Source organism: Diabrotica undecimpunctata, chromosome 8 (genome assembly GCF_040954645.1).
Source record: "Diabrotica undecimpunctata isolate CICGRU chromosome 8, icDiaUnde3, whole genome shotgun sequence".
Classification (NCBI taxonomy): domain Eukaryota; kingdom Metazoa; phylum Arthropoda; class Insecta; order Coleoptera; family Chrysomelidae; genus Diabrotica; species Diabrotica undecimpunctata.
The window spans coordinates 2004901-2022777 of record NC_092810.1 but is presented as its reverse complement, the minus strand read 5'-3'; the positions used below and the strand labels follow the sequence as shown (position 1 = coordinate 2022777).

The window sequence follows — 17877 nt, the reverse complement described above, 5'->3', positions numbered from 1 at the left end:
AGGAAAACCAATGCTGTATTCTTCACACATATAGCTCATAAACAAGTCTGTCATGTTGGTTGAATTACAGTGGATATCGTTAAAGACAGTCCAATCTTTGTTGCCGAGCACGTTTTTTTTTTTTTTTTTACTAAAGACACAGAAGTGTACTTACATTAAAATCTGGTCAGTAAGACCAATTATCAATTTGTTTCTAACTTAAATTACTAATGAAATCTTAAAATTAGGTGTCTACTCACTAGTATCTTTCCTATTATTTCTAATAACTAGCATTAAATTTAACATGCATACTCGCAACACTTTACTCTGCTTTTCACTCACTCATTATACCAGTTCAAAAGACTTTGTTCTTTTGAGCCTTCTTTCTAGGTTCGTATTGTCGAGGAGCTGGATAGCCTCGACGTTTACATGATGATGGAGTCGTTGTTCATGACTCCTTGCAAATTTCTTGATTATCTGATTGACGTCTTCCATATTGAGGTTCCGGTGAAGGTCGTTGTTCCTAACGTACCAAGGCTCATCTACGATGTTCCTCAGTACTTTATTCTGGAATATCTGGATTACTTTGATGTTACTAGGCTTGGTACAGCCCCAGAGTTGGCAGCCATAGGTCCATACTGGTCTCAGTATTTGTTTATAGATTAGGAGTTTATTATTTATGGATAGAGAGGAATGTCTTCCCATTAACCAATACATTTTCTTGTAGCGGATGCCTAGTTCTTCTCTTTTCTTCTTCACGTGAGCTTTCCAGCGAAGTTTCGCATCAAGAGTGATCCCCAAGTACTTTGCTGATGTTGCAATAGGCACTTGGACATCATTTATTCTAATAGGAATATTATTAATTCTCTTATTGGTAAAATTTATATGGACTGATTTATTCTCATTCAGTTTAATTTTCCATTTTTTGGTCCATTCATGGATTTTATTTATTGAATTTTGTAGTTTTTCTGTAGCTTCTTCGACGGTGTCACTTACCGCTAAGACAGCAGTGTCATCTGCGAAGGTAGCTATGGTGTCGTCTTCTAGTTCAGGTATATCACACGTGTATATTAGATATAGGACTGGACCCAATACACTCCCTTGTGGAACACCTGCTTCAATATCCTTGAGATCAGTGTATGCATCTTCTTGTTTAACTTTAAAATGTCTGTTCGCTAGATATGATTGTAATATATTTGAATATTGTTTAGGCATGAATGATTTAAGTTTATGTATCAAACCCTTATGCCAGACTTTATCAAACGCCTGTGCCACATCTCATTCATGTGCCGAGCACGTGAATTTAAATTTAAAAAATGCCAGGGTGGTTTCTATTGACAAAAAAAAACAGTCTACCAGTTGACGAAGAACAACATTTTTCCGTTTGATTAATCTTGTTTTAAAACAACAAACGTAAACAAACCTTTAATTGTCGAAAATAAATCAGAGATAACGCGTACACAAACTTCAAAATACAAAGCAACTCGTTAAAATCGATGTTATAAATAAAATGTTTACGTCCACGCACCTGTTTTTTTTTCACTTGGGTCTACGCAATATCAAAACGAAAATAAAGAAGGATAAAAAAGACGCGAGACAACATCCAGACCACTTCCGATGTAATTGGTCTAGCGACTGACTAGATTTGCCTAAATTTAGAATTTTATGAGGCGATTTTACTGGTCCAGAACAAATAATTAAAAGAAGTGCTGAAAAGAGTGTCTTTAAAGCAGAGTCGGAACGCAAATAGACATTTTAAGTTTAAATTTACAAAAACGGCAAATACTTCTTCTTTCTCTTTATAAGCAATTCTGCTTATTCATTCACTGATTAATACCTACATGGAAGGTTGTCATTCTTTTGTTGTACTTCTTCTGTCTATTGGTGACTTGACCATATTCTGCTTACGTCGTTATTGTATTCTTTTTTTCTATTGTATGTCCATTCATTTGTACATTTACACGTTACATTTTCTTTTAATGTCTTCACTTCTCTTTCGATCTCTCAGCGTATTTCCTGTAAATCTTCTCAGTACTGTCATCTCTGCCGTTTCCAGTAACGGAAAATAATAAAAAAAACAGTGGATGACAGAAGAAATACTATTACAGATGGAAGAAAGAAGGAAATATAAAGGAATAGATCTGCAGGAGTATAAAGAAATACAAATAATTAAGGAAAAATCAAAACAGCTAAGGAAATCTATTTGATGAAACGATGTAAAGAGATAGAAGAACTAGAAAAAAAAAATCGGTTGCCTGTAAAGTCGGTTTTACGGGCGAAGATTTTACGTGACAACGTCTTTTTCTCGGTAGAATATTTATTGATATGAATATTATTAAATTGCACAATAGGAACAAGGAATTGCCGCTATAAACTCAGTTTCTCAACTTTTGTGTCAATCTAACAATTAATCAATCAATCATAGTTTACGATAATATTAGTGTACAATTATTTACCTTTATTGTTGTAGTTGTAAATGACGAATCTACTCACGAATTGAAGACAAATCTCACGATCTCACGATTAAGGTCTTACATCTTACGATTTTTAAATTTTTTTTAAATTTCAAGTGTTTCTAATAAAATGCATGGGAGGAAATCAGCTTTTTTTAGATTGTCACCTTGAAATATCCATAAATTGACTGTATTTTTGTATCAAAGTGGGCTACTCCAATTAACTCAATTAATATACACAAAATAATATAAACAAAGCTTAAAAGGTTCTTTATGCTTTGAAAGTGGTTTATAAACAACTGAATTGTAATGTATATTTTACCGCCTTTAATAAATATGAAGTATAGACTAAATTTTGTGTAAAGAACAAACATTCAACAGACCTAATAGTAAAAACATATTGATTTAAGTGTGAATTTGAGATAATGTGCTGACAAAATGTTAAATCCTAAGAAAACAAAATTATGTTTTTATGTATATTCATTATACTTAATACTCTTGGGTAAAATACCTCATATCATATATGTCTTTAGACACAGTTAATAATTTTCATTGAAGTTTAAACTATAAAGAATGTTTACAATCATTGCTCAATATTAAATGGATAAATCCATAGCAATATTATAAAAGAATATAGGTCCCTAGGTAATTTCCTAAAATTACATCTGATACTGGTGGTTCCCCCTAAAATAGGACACTGTAAGCACTCCACATTTTCACTACAGACACAGCTGACGATACTTTCAACGATTTTCAACTTTAGCGATTCAACGCGCCTAATTCTCTAGTGCCGCGCACAGCGGACCGATCATGTTTGAGTGGGAGAGAGACGCAAGGCATTCGCCGGTCCGGCGGGCCTCTCTCTCGTTCGGTGACTCACTGTAACAGACGTGAGCGGGCGTTACACTTTTTCTTAAATGACTCCGAGCCACAACCTAATTTAAGACGTTGTCACGTCAAAAAAAAATATGATATATGAGAAATATGCACAAAAAAATAAGAGAAGTGACTGGAATGGGTCGAAATAGACAGCAAGGACATATAAAAGACAAAAAATGAGTACTACAATAGATTTACCAGAGAAATTAAGACGATGGGAGGAGTACGTTAGAGAACTTTTCTAAAATGAAAGAGGTAAAATGCAGAAAATACAAGAGTTAAATCCTTTAGAGAGACAGAAGATCACGATAGACGAAATCAAATATGCTATCAAAAACTCTAAAGACAATAAGGCAGCTGAATTAGATGAAATACCAGTAGAACTGTTAGTGGAAGTGGATAACTTGGAAGTATTGGCAGATTTATTCAACACGGTGTATGATACGGGAATAATACCACAAGAGTGACTGAAGTCAGCATTTATAACCATCCCTAAAAAACAAGCAGCAAAAGAGTGCTCTGATTATCGAACACTGAGCCTCATGAGTCATACTTTAAAAGTACTGCTTAAAGTAATACATAAGAGAATATGCGAAAGCCTAGAGGAGGATATTAACGAGACGCAGTTCGGGTTGCGAAATGGAATGGGTACTCGAGAAGGACTATTTGCCATCAACATATTGATTCAGCCATGTCGGGATGTAAACGTTGATCTACACTTGTGCTTTGTTGACTACGAAAAAGCTTTCGATAAAGTAAGACATGAAAAACTAATATCAATACTTATGAACAAGCGCATTGACAGTAAAATCATAAATACAGTGTGTAAAAGCCAAATGTAATAAATTCATTATTTAGGTTACTGTACATATTTATAAAAAATCCCGAAACACGTCAATTTAAATTATAACTTGACATTATTTAAGGTGAAAATGCAACCCCTACCTTCAACCCCCTTAGAATGACAGATACAACCCCCAATTTTTAAAATAGGAAGTATAGGCTTGTGATATATCGTTTGAAAGGTCTTTTCATTCTCCATTCAAAAATATTGTCGCTTTCAAGTTTATTAAGATTAATTAAGATAAAATAAATTAAAATCATGTGGTTACCGAAATTCGCTTAAATATACTCAAAACTTATTTCCCGTTTAGGTCTTGATAATAAGAAAGTGAGCAAAAACCATAGCAATGTGGTGTTTAGATGGTAACCATTAAAAAACTTTAAAGAATTTCCGTGGTAACGTTATTTTAACAAACATTAGTAAATTGTTTTATTTAAGTTGTCAGTATTTTAATTTAAGTAAAAAGTTCGTTCAATTCAATTCTGAAAAATGGTTAGATTAACGGAAATGCATAAAATGACAGTTTTACAAATGATTGGTTACGGAGATAACATCCGAACACAACAGGAAGTAACTTGCTTATTTCATGAGAAATTTCCTAATTTACCGCCTATATCCCAAGGAATAATAAGTAAAATAGAGAAGCAGTTTCGCGAGTTTGGTCATGTAAGGCAGATAAAAAAGCAGCTGCCACTGCACTGCAAAAGCAGCACTGAGTGATGAACTCAAATTAGATGTGTTGCTTGAGTTTCAGAAAAATCCACATACATCGAGTATACAGGCATCCACTACATTCAATGCTAGCCATACATCGATAGTAAACATATTAAAAGAAAATAAATTGCATCCCTATAAGATGATACCTACTCAGGAGCTCATGGAAGACGATTTTGATAGGAGAACTTTTTTTTGTGAGCAAATGATGGACATGTTGGATAACAATATTATCCAATTAGAAGACGTTATGTTTTCTGATGAGCGTACTTTTTCATTTATCGGCTAATCAGGTCATGCTAATCGGCAAAATTGCCGCTACTGGGCCACGGAAAATCCTCACTGGATGAGAGAAGAACACACTCAATACCCTCAAAAGGTTAATGTTTGGGCAGGGATTGTAGGAAACAATATCATTGGTACCTTTTTCATTGAGGGCAACTTTAATAGCAACAATTATTTGGCACTACTTCAAAATGATGTCATTCCAACGTTGGCAAAATTATAATTATCCTGATCCAGGAAACCCTCAAGTTCCAGCGAATACGATATGGTTTCAGCAGGATGGAGCACCACCACATTACCAACTTAATGTTCGGCAGTACCTCGATACAATATTTCCCAATCGGTGGATAGGGAGGCGAGGATCGATTGAATGGCCAGCGCGATCACCTGAACTTACATTATTAGATTTATTTTTATGGGGATATGTGAAGAGCCATGTGTACAAAACTAAACCTTCTGATTTAAATGACTTAAAAGAGCGAATAACGCTTGCGATTAGGTCGATCACGCCTGTTATGTTAAATAATGTTAGAAGACAGTTTTATTTGAGATTAGGATGTTACCAAGACGTTCGCGGTGAACATTTTGAACATCTACTTCGTTAACATTCATAGTTCTTTTTCGTGTTCTACATTTTATTACGTTTTGCATTACATTTTAGTTTTTGATTGTATTGTAGCGAATTTCGGTAACCACATGATTTTAATTTATTTTATCTTAATTAATCTTAATAAACTTGAAAGCGACAACATTTTTGAATGGAGAATGAAAAGACCTTTCAAACGATATATCACAAGCCTATACTTCCTATTTTAAAAATTGGGGGTTGTATCTGTCATTCTAAGGGGGTTGAAGGTAGGGGTTGCATTTTCACGTTAAAGAAAGTCAAGTTATAATTTAAATTTGACGTGTTTCGGGATTTTTTATAAATATGTACAGTAACCTAAATAATGAATTTATTCCATTTGGCTTTTACACACTGTATAGTGCAAACATTATATTGGAACCAACGTGCTATAGTTCAAATTGATGGGCAACATTCAGAAGAAATGAAGATCTGTAGAGGAGTTAGACAGGGATCTGTTTTATCGCCACTTTTGTTTAACTTATATTCCGAAGAAATTTTCCAAAACACGCTCAATAATACCAAAGCGGAAGTTACCGTTAACTCCCTAGAAGGTCTATAAGATCTTATCCAAAGCTTAAGTATGAATAGTGCTGAGATGGGAATTACTTTAAACGCTAAAAGAACGAAGTACATGCTAATTACAAAAAGACCACAAAATATACATCACCTATTGACAATCAATGGTAACGTGATAGAACAAGTAGAAAAATATCAGTACTTGGGAACTTTGATCAATGAAACCAATGATCATACTGCAGAAATAAACAGGCGAAGAGAGAATGCCAGATCAGCATGTATACGAATGAAGCCACTCCTAATGTGCAAAAATCTAAATTTGGAGATCAGACTACGTACCATTCGCTGTTACGTATTTTCAATATTATTATATGGAGCTGAGACTTGGACATTAAAAAAATGCAATTTAAAAAGAATCGAGGCTTTCGAACTCTGGTTATACCGCAGAGTATTAAAAATATCATGGACTGATAGAATTACAAATAAAGAAGTACTGGGAGAGGTTAGTAAACAAACAGAACAAATGACCACTATACAAACCAGAAACCTGGAATACCTAGGCCACGTGTTGAGGGGACCAAAATATGAAATTTTGAGACTCATAATACAGGGAAAGATTCAAGAAAGAAGATCTGTTTCTCGAAGGCAGAACTCATGGTTGAAGAATCTACGTAATTGATATCAATGCAGATCGATTGATTTTTTTAGAGCAGCAAGTTCAAAAATAAAAATAGCCATTATGATTGCCAACCTCTAAGAAGAAGAAAACATACAATATTATTTTTCTTAACAGCCTTACTTATTTTTATTTTTCATGAATTTTTAGTGCTTATATAATAGAATTATTGAGGAGAGCCACAGAGAAACTGATTTGCGACACATATCCATAAACTAAATAAACGTAATAGCAATAGACAAAATGTCTAAGCTTTTGTCTATTGCTATTACGTTTATTTCTATCTCTAATGAGAATGATATTGTAAATAACTTTTACTGGTGCATTTTTCTATGGATATATTTCTGGAATTTCCATTAAATAACCGTCTCTGTTGATATGACTAAAAGTTCGGTTCTGTTTAGATAATTAGATGAAAAACAGACAGCTTAAGTATTCCTAAAATCAAACAAATCGTAGGCTATTTTAAATTTCACTTGCTTGAATCATTAAAAAACACCATCAATCATAGAACCGCATGTATATACTATGACTAAAGTGTGTGTATGTGTGTGCGAAAGAGAAAACAACTCGGTCGTTTGATTTATGAACGAAAACTATTTTAGGTAATTTCTAACTCTTGATTAAAAGATTTTTGTATTTTTAGAAGTTTATATGTAATATGGCGTTGAGATTCCTATTTCGCCTTCTTCTTTAGGTGTTTTCCAAGTCTCTGTCTCTGATCTTCTTGTCAATGCCTTCTCCTAAGCACCTCCGTGGTTTTTCTATTGTTTTCCTTGCATTTGAGGTCCGCTCTAATAGACTTTATTCATTCAACAAGTTGCAATAGATTCTCTAATCAGACAAATACACAATCCTATCCCTCATACAAAATTAACGAAAATCTAATAAAAAAGTTACTATAAGGAAACATAGGAGTCGCAATTCTCGTCTAGAAGCCTATGAAGACATTTTAAGTTACAATCAAAACTGGCATGGATAAGGTGTTATAGCATTTAGGATCTAAACTTGAAATTCACATGATTATGAAAAGTAAAGTGCATGTGTCTGACAAGAAATCTATAATGATATTGTTGTGAGTCTATAGCTAGCAGAGACTGGATATTGAAAGTTATTGATAGTTTGTGGAAAGTGGTATATCTTGTGTAGTTTGTGAAGCAGCAAAGATTCCATTGAGCTTTTCATGTCGATAGCTAGTTTTTATTAATCGCAATAGCATCTGATACACATAAAGAATATTTGTAGAGAAAAACTTACCGATTTCCTGTCTTATATAAACACACTACATCCAAATATTCAATTTACGATGAAAACGGAGAAAGATCAACAACTAGAGTTCCTAGATGTATTACTAAATCGAAAGGAAGGTTACTTAGGACATAAAGTGTATCGAAAACCTACACACATGGACATACACCTAAACAGGAACTCAAATCATCATCCAGGCCAAAAACAAGGTATCATCACAACTCTGGCGGAGAGGGCGAAGAGAATTTTGCCCTCTGGCGCGGTGGAAATATATAAGCATCCAAATAATTTTAATAGGATAAAAGAAGGACTAAGAATTTTCGATCCACCGTTACATCACACAAAGACTGCTGAGATTGGAACGGGGAATCCTGCGTAGAGTAAATAACAAACGATACGACTACCCCTCCGCCCTTATTCATCAACTATCGAACATCCAGCCCATCAATGAGAGGCTCTCCTCTCTGAGCAGGAGTTACACAATCAAAAACATCCGTGGCCAAACCTTCAGAGCCCAAAATATCTTGAAAACTACATGCTCATCTATCGGCAATTATTTAAAAGACGACTTAAACCCAAACTCCCTTTCCCACCCACAAAATTACTGGCTCTTGCCAGCAACGAACTCCCTGATGAATACATTAACATCCTGGAGGCAACTCCTGTCTTTTACCGTTGTATCAATCAATAAATGCTCACTTCGAGCTTGAATAGGCAGGAAGGGATCGGTTTTCTGTGGTTTCTCGATCCCATTGCACAATGATATCTGTCTATTGCAACGGATACAGCCACGGGAGTTACAATATACATTCATTAATTAAATAAAATTGTATACATATAAATTCAGTCAATTCATAAACATATTTTTTTGCTAATTAAATTCTGAAAAAAGCTGTTTTAGCTTAACAATCCTTTCACTTCTGATTGTCCAAGATCCTGCTCCGCCAACACACCCACGAAGCGATCCACCAGTAGAACCTACAAAACGAAAAAAGCCAACCTACCAAAGAAAAACAAACCACGTCCTGAAGACGTGAAAAACCTAAAACAGGGCAACAAATCACAAAACGAGAGAATATCCAACCACAAAGAAAGACCATCGAGACAATGCGAGAACAATGCGGCGTCAGTTTCAGCTTACAAGCGAAGCAGTAACATCTCTAGAAGATGCCAACCCCTAGTGTTGGCGAAACGTCGAAAACTAATCTCAGAAGAGAACGGCCTAACAGCCCAAACAAACAGTTTAACCAGTTAGACGATGACCGTGAAAGCCTAACGCATTTTATCAATATTTGTGAATAGAAACTCTGGTAGAATTTACTTCCTTGGTGCTCTGTTAGGAAGGTTAGTTGTAACATGGTTGTAAGGTTTCACTTTAATATTACTTAAAGGGTGTTCTCGTCAACTACTTGTTTTATTAATATACAACAATTGTGAGCCCAAACAGATAAGTATATCAGAAAAGACAGCCATATTTTACTTATAATAGCATATTTAGAATGGATCTAGTCATTGGCATTGTTAGATTTTTCTTTGACATATTCTAAGATATAAGGGACAACAACTCCAATTTTGAATAATGAATAAATAGTATATGCAGGCAATAATATTTGTCACAATTTGTTTTATGACTACTCTGTTGCGCAGACGACGCAATATTGATATCCCAAGATGAAGATAGTCTGAAACAACTGGTCCACAGATTTAACATAAGAGCAAAAGAATTTAATATGATAGTCTCATCTCAGAAAACAAAAACAATAGTAGTCAGCAAAGAAGCAACCAGAGGTAAAACAGAAATTGATGGCATCAGTATTGAACAAGTAATAGAAATAAAATACCCGAGAATTACACTGTCTAGCTATGGAGACCTGGACAAAGAAGTGAGAGATCAAGTACAAAAAGCAAATAAACTGGCAGGATGCCTTAATAACACTATATGGCGAAACAGACACATTAACACTGAGATGAAGTCAAGAATTTACAAAGCTAGTGTAAGACCAATAATGACATTTGCCTCAGAAACAAGACGCGACAGTCGCAACGCAAAGGCTACTGGAAACGGCAGAGATGAGAGTACTGAGAAGAATTACAAGAAATACACTGAGAGATCGAAAAAGAAGTGAAGACATTAAAAGCAGAATTGCTTATAAAGAGAAGGAAGAAGAAAAAGAAGAAGATTTATAAGTAATTAATCAAAATGTTGAATTTACAAGTCTTTAGTTGTAATGCTGTAAGTCATCTACGAATAACTCTAGCGAAATAAGACTTTTCAGAAGAATGAAAAGCATTACAACCCTCATCTAAAAAATTTTGTTAGTTATCACCATATCAGAACTACACACCGACGCGCTAGCGGAGGGACATCAATTTTCGTATCAACTGAAATTTTTCACCGTAAACTTCACCTAAACACTACATTAGAAGCTGTTGCTATAACAGCATGGTGTCCAGAACAAATCACAATATGTAGCTTATATATTCCTCCTAATTATACATTGACAAGCACTGAATTAGAAAACCTAATATCTCAAATTTCTGGCCCATTTATTATGGTTGGAAATTTTAATGCACACAACACTATGTGGGGCTCCAAAAATACATATGGTAGAGGTAAAATAATCGAAAATGTCATTAATAATACTGATATTACTTTATTAAATACAGGAAATAGTACATACTTTCATATTCAGTCAGGAAGCTTCTCATCAATAGACTTAAGCTTATGTCATCCCAAAGTACACCCGTTACTAACTTGGCATACTCTAGATAGCTTATTCGATAGCAATCATTTTCCCATTATCATTACTAACAAGGCAGTCAAATCGGAATATACAAAACCGAGATGGAAAATCTCAGATGCTAATTGGGAACTCTTCAAACTAACTGTAAAAGAACGCACAGATGTACTCAAATATCAAAATAACATAGACGAAGACATAAAACAACTTAACCATTGCATAGTTTCCTCTGCAGAGGAGTGCATCGGCAAATACAAAATTAACCCAATAAAAAAACACGTTCCCTGGTGGAATGACTCATGCAAAACAGCAATTCAAGAAAGCAAAAGAGCTTTAAACAGATTCCGAAAATCGCGCAGTCTAGCTGACTTAATATATTTTAAAAGGCTTAGAGCAAAAACAAAACGCATAATAAAAAACAGTAAACAAAATTGATGGAATCATTTTACCAGCTCTATTACAAAAGATACCCCACCGACTCAAGTATGGTCAAAAATAAAGATAATGAAAGGACATTACACATCATACAAAATTCCAGCTCTCACCATTCAAGACAAAATAATTACAGATGATCAACAAATCAGTGATATGCTTTCCCAACACTTTCTCAATAAATCAAATAATCCTACTAATCCACATAACGAAATTGATGCTACTCACAAAACTTGCAATACTGATCATCCCATTAATATTCCTTTCAATTACCTTTCAGTTTCCAAGAACTAAATGATGCCATTTTTTCGACAAAAAGCTCAGCTGCAGGCCCTGACGATATTCCCTCTATCTTTTTAAAAAACCTTCACCAAAATACATACGAGAAAATACTCCAACTGTTCAACAACATTTGGTTTTCCCAAAAATTCCCATCACTATGGGAACAATCCATAACGATTCCTATCAAAAAAGGCTATCAATCCCTAGACACGCTAAACTCATACAGGCCAATCTCTGTCACCTGTACATTATGTAAACTTCTAGAAAAAATGGTTAATAAAAGATTACTTTGGTACCTTGAACAAAATAAAATCCTCGACCAATTTCAATTAGGCTTCAGACCAAATCGATGCACCATGGACAATCTTATACTTCTGCAATCAACAATTGCGACTGCGCTATCTAACAAAAATGAAGTCATTGCAATCTCCCTTGACATCGAAAGCGCTTTTGACTCCATACCGATTTCTGTAATATTAAACAAACTAAACCAGAACAAGTTATCCGGTAATATATATTCGTTTATAAAAAATTTTCTCACAGAGCGATCCTTTAAAGTAATTACTAATGGCAAAACTTCCTCACAGCACACAACCACAAACGGTGTCCCACAAGGGTCTGTCCTAAGCAGCACACTATTTCTCCTTAGTATTAACGATATTAGTTCATTCATAAACGACCCTGTACAATACGGAATATATGCTGACGACATAATATTATTCTGTCATGGAAAGGTCACATCCAGCACAAATACTTTACTACAAAACACTCTAAGTAAAATAAACAACTGGGCCAGCCAATCCGGCCTTAACTTCTCCCCATCCAAATCCAAAGTTATTCATTTTACCAAAAGACAAAACACGCAATCTCCAACCATTACTCTGAATGGAAATTTTCTCCAAGTAGTAGATCAAATAAAGCTTCTTGGCATTATTTTCGATAAAAAACTTTCCTGGAGACCACACATTCGAGAACTTAAGGGTAGCTGCCTTCAAATAATGAATCTTCTTAAATCACTAGCTCATTATAGTTGGGGAGCCGATGAGGAAACTACTAAAAATATATCGAGCTCTTATTCGCTCCAAACTTGACTATGGTAGTGTTCTCTACATGTCATCAAGTAACTCACTACTACGTTCACTAAATGTAGTCCAAAATACTTCCCTTCGACTCTGTTTAGGGGAATCCCACAAATCCTACAAGAAACCTCATTTGTAATAGACAATTACCAGTTACTAATAATCCTAGAATGGTACCGTCCACTATACAGATGTTAATTCCTTATTTAGATATCAATCTATTGTGGACCAGCCCTTTCACGGTCCCTCAAACTCATCCATGGATATGTAAACTTCCAAATTTCAATATCGAATTATCCAAATATAATAAGAATGAAATATCACCTTCCGTTATCAAACAAAGATTCTACGAAATACTACATCAATGCAACTTCGATAAGATCCTTTACTAAGATGCATCTAAGACTGAAGAAGGTGTTGGCTGTGCTGTTACAACAACTACAACCACCGTCAACTTGTTTCGACTCTCCAGCAATTGCAGTATTTATACTGCTGAACTATATGGAATACTACAAGCGGTGAAAACTCCACTCAACGATGATAAAACTATAGCAATCTGTACGGACTCTCTGTCCTCCATGTAGTCCATAAGAAACGTACATTCTATCCACCCAATAGTTCAAGAAATCCAGTGTATATGTAATCGCCTTCAAACTAATGGAATTACAGTAACAATATTGTGGGTTCCATCACACGTTGGTATTCCAGGTAACGAAAAAGCCGATCAAGCAGCAAAACAAACATGTTCTCTTAACGTAACAACAGACATTCAAACATTATCAGATCCAAAAAAAAACACTAAAACATAAAATAATGGACCTTTGGAATGATCATTGGAAAGGAAGCAATAGCAAGTTAAGCGTTCTACAACCAAACATTTTCTACCACCAGCTCCCACCAATGAAAAAAAAAGACAAATCTATCATTCGAAGATTGAGAATAGGGCACACACGCCTTACACATGGACACCTAATGAATTCCAGTAATCAGATTTTGTGCCAGTACTGCAACAGCACGACTTCTGTAACACATGTACTTCTTGACTGTCAACACTACCTAGCGGCCAGAAGAAAATACAATCTTGGTAACGATCTAAAAGACATACTTATCTCAAACAGCAGCAACTATGAAAATGTATTAAACTTTTTAAAAAACACAAAGTCATACACTTTAATATAAAACAAAATGTATTATAAAAAATGTATTGTAACTAATTTGTACCCAATGTAAAGTATTAACCATGTAAACATGAATGTAAATTGTACCTGTGTCAATGACCATTAGCTGTCGAGACACATATTTTTCGAAATAAAAAAAAAGCATTACAAGGCATTATAAACAGAGAAATAGATATTTACGATAAAAATTGAATATGTACTTGATCAATGAGAAAATAGAAGAATTCACAAGACAAAATGGAAAGAACATTTAAACAGAACGTATGAAAACCGACTCACTAAACGATTACTAAATTGGAAACCAAAAGTAAGATGAAGAGATTAACACCCGCGAAAAGATGGAGCGAGCCTTAACGCCGAAGCAGGCAAAAAATCACTAAACTATGGAACAAAGAAGACGAAGAATGTTTAGAGTATTTTGGGAAACAATTGTTGATTTATAAAGCTAGTCTACTTAAGACATACAAATGTAGAAGTAAAAATCGTCATATCCAAACATTTTTCCACAAAAAATCTTTTTTACAGTCAAAATTATCAATAGATCGTTGTTAATTCATGCAAACAAAACACCTAACTTACCAAACTAAACGCAAACAACTGTTTAATTCATTCCACTCACTAAAAATTTAAAAACTGCCGTCCCAACATGACCAACGGTTTTTACAGATCGTTTTCACAAAGTATAACAATAAATTTTTAAGGCTGCTATCCCATTCTAACTTGTCTGTTGATGTACGGAGTCAGGAGTCAACGGGAGAAAAATATTTCTCTATTCCTGCAGTTCGACGTCTTAACTAGGCGTCATAGGCCAGTATTTGGACGCCACTCGACCAGAAAACCAGGAAAAATAATTCCTTTGATGACTTTTTTAGGCTTTTGATCGCATTTTTTTTTCATTATTTCGTTATATTTTTATTTCTTGTACATATTTTTGATTGCTATAAACTAATGTGTTGGGTATCCTCTTTTCTCAAAGTTTCTTTTTTCAATATGGGTAACGAAACCTTACTATATTCTACAGATTATCTTGTAATACAAATGAATACAGCACTTTATACTTTTTATTCAAACCTTTCAGAGTTAACGTGCGGACTATGAGAGCTTCAAGGCGAGAGATACTCTATTTAGTACAGTTGTGAGAGTTGTCTAGTGCATTTAGTTCTGCTGCTATATTGAATTACGGAACGTGAGTCCGCACGTTATACAAGTTGTTACAAATCTTCAGGTAAGATTCAATTTTAAATTTTTTTATTTCTGGGGTAAATAAAAAGTATTTATATAATTTATAATTTTGAGTGATCTACTGATTATGTTTTCTGTGTATTTGATTGATATAAAATTATTTTTTGACAGATTTTTTGAATATGAGTCTTGAAAAGCCACAGGCTTATCTTGAAAAGCTTCATGTGGAATTTCTCTCTGATTCTGAACCAGAAGTTGAACCTGACTGTGACGAAGCTGGTTTGGAAGGAGATTTCGAAGAGATACAGAACCACTACACTGACATGGAAGAAGAAATTAAGGAGCCAATCTCGGAAGTCTTGAATGTTCCACAAAGAGTGCCGCATTTCATTGGTAAGGATGGAACAACTTAATGAAAGAAACATGTAGGAAACCGCCGGATACGAACTCGTAGTGACAATTGAATGAAGGTAGAAAGTTCTGGAGTAACTAGGTAAGTACGACATATGAAAAGCGCATCAAAGATTTGGAGATGTTTTTTTACTGAAGAGATTTTTCAAACCATTATAGACAACAAAAATATCTTTATTGAACTGTATTCTTACAATCTCAGTAACAAGTCTGCAAAAAAGACAGATATTTTAAAACTTAGGGCACTATTGGATCTTTTATATACAGCTGGGGTAACCAAAAATAAAAACAGAAATGCTGAAGATCTCTTTAGGACAAACAGCTCATCGCCAGAGATTTTTTGATTGACAATGTCCTTTGCACGGTTCAAGATTTTGCTCAGAGAGGAAAAAATATGACAAATTGGCAACTGTAAGGGAACTCTGCAGTCCTATATCTGGTTCTTACAGATTTGTAACAATGGATAATATTTTTACTAGCCTTAGCTTGGCCGATCTTCTTTTGAACGAAAATCATCTGACTATGATAGGCACTATGAGAAAAAACAAAAGAGAGCTTCCACTTTAATTTACCTAAGAGACCAGATCCTAAGAGATCCTAAGAGACCAGAGAAATCAAGTTTGCTTTTAGAGAAAAATGTACGATTGGACGATTTCTGGACGAATTAACAGGTAAGCCAGAAATCATTATTCACTATAATGAATCCAAATGAGGAGTAACTGTGTTCCCACGTTCGGTGAGGCATCCACACATGCCGTCATGGAATGGAAATTTTCTTTGATAAAGTAATTCTTATTTTCTGAAAAAAAATGCTGTGTAAAATGGCAGCACAGGCGTTTTAAGAAAGACAAGAAGACGAGGACTCTTTAGACCAAACAACTACATTATGCACAAATCTATTGCGCCGATTGGAACACTGCTGTAGCGCCAATGTGTGGTCGGCATCAACGGCAACACCAATATTAGCGCAAATCCCTTTGATGTGTACGCAAAAACCGACACTCCACGGAAAGCTCCCAATGTTGGAGCATGTCATAAAAACGTTGGCGTTAACATTGGCTCCAACACAGTTTTTTCGGTACACACATTGGACGAACGTTGTTGGGGCCAACATTGGCCCGTATGTGTGGAGTCGGCGTTAGAAGAATTTAAACAAATTAAAATAAACATTTCATTAGGTTAAAAGAACGACGTAGTTCTGGTGAAATTGTTGTGATGTGAATGGTATTTATGACAATGAAATATCTTAGAAGGATTGCTGAAAAGACCAAAATGAGTTTATACAGAAATGAGGAAATTAGACAACTGATAAGTCAAGAACTTGTTGGGATGGAAGGGAGATCTAGAGCATAAATTAATACTATTTTTTCTACCCATTTTACCTATATACAACTTCAATAAAAATTATTATAATTTTTGTAATCCTCGTTTTACTTTTGTGCGAAATAGACTGGCCTAATAGCTGTTGATTTTTATTTTTACTACAACTTTATTATGATAATCCCCAGTGTGGGCTTTAGGTAGGGCCATTAAAAGCTAGTATTGTTTTTTTCTCGTAGTTTATTATATTTTGTAATAATAAATATAATTTTTATTTGGATAAAAATAAAAAAAGGAAGCTTTACGCTATAGTTTACAAAAATATAGAAACTATTGTACAATCTGATATTTTTAACAAATTATAGTATGGTTATATTATACAGGATGACATAATAGATTAAGTAAAGACACAAGCCTGTCTGGAGTGTCTATTGTAAGATATTAAAAATTTTATACAAGGATAGAATCACGAATAAAGCAAGAGGACATTGTTGTCTTAAATATTGTGATGGTTATATTAGTTTTACTTACACTTATTGTAAGTTATTTCCAGTATTTTAACAGTAACACTAAAAACACAAACAATTTATAATATTTTATTTACTTCACGCTACAAATATATTTATTAGACTAACTCTCTACAATTTAATTTATTCTTAAATTCCATCTAAGTCTCTAAGACCCCCTTGTGACGTCAGAGTGCCGTTACATAACAATCTCGAACACCTGCTTTATCGAAGAGTGTGGATTCATCTAGACTGTAGTAGAAGCCACAGTTAGAATGCAGTGTAGGTATCATAGACAATGTATTTCTTACGGGTGGATGGCCGACCACGTTGACGGAGCACTGCGAACTGAAAAAAGGAAGAAAAATAGTTTCCAGACAAATTCACGTGAGAATATTTACGATGAGGGAGTGAAATCTCGAATAAGGGAAATTTGTTTAAATTTAAGTTGTTTTTATGGGAAATTAGGGTGGAAAAAAATAGACATTGATAGACAAAAATTAGCGTGTGTATTGCCTTGCTAA

The 17877-nt window shown here is 34.5% G+C and overlaps 1 protein-coding gene across 1 annotated transcript in view; it reads right to left on the bottom strand.

Moving 5' to 3' along the window:
* The window catches only part of shakB (Innexin family member shaking B), a 124405-nt gene extending 109744 nt beyond the window's left edge, over positions 1-14661 (bottom strand). The window contains exon 1 of the mRNA XM_072542231.1: positions 14514-14661. The gene's annotated coding sequence lies outside the window, so the exon portion shown is untranslated. The remainder of the gene's footprint in view (positions 1-14513) is intronic.
* Positions 14662-17877: the final 3216 nt, after the last annotated feature.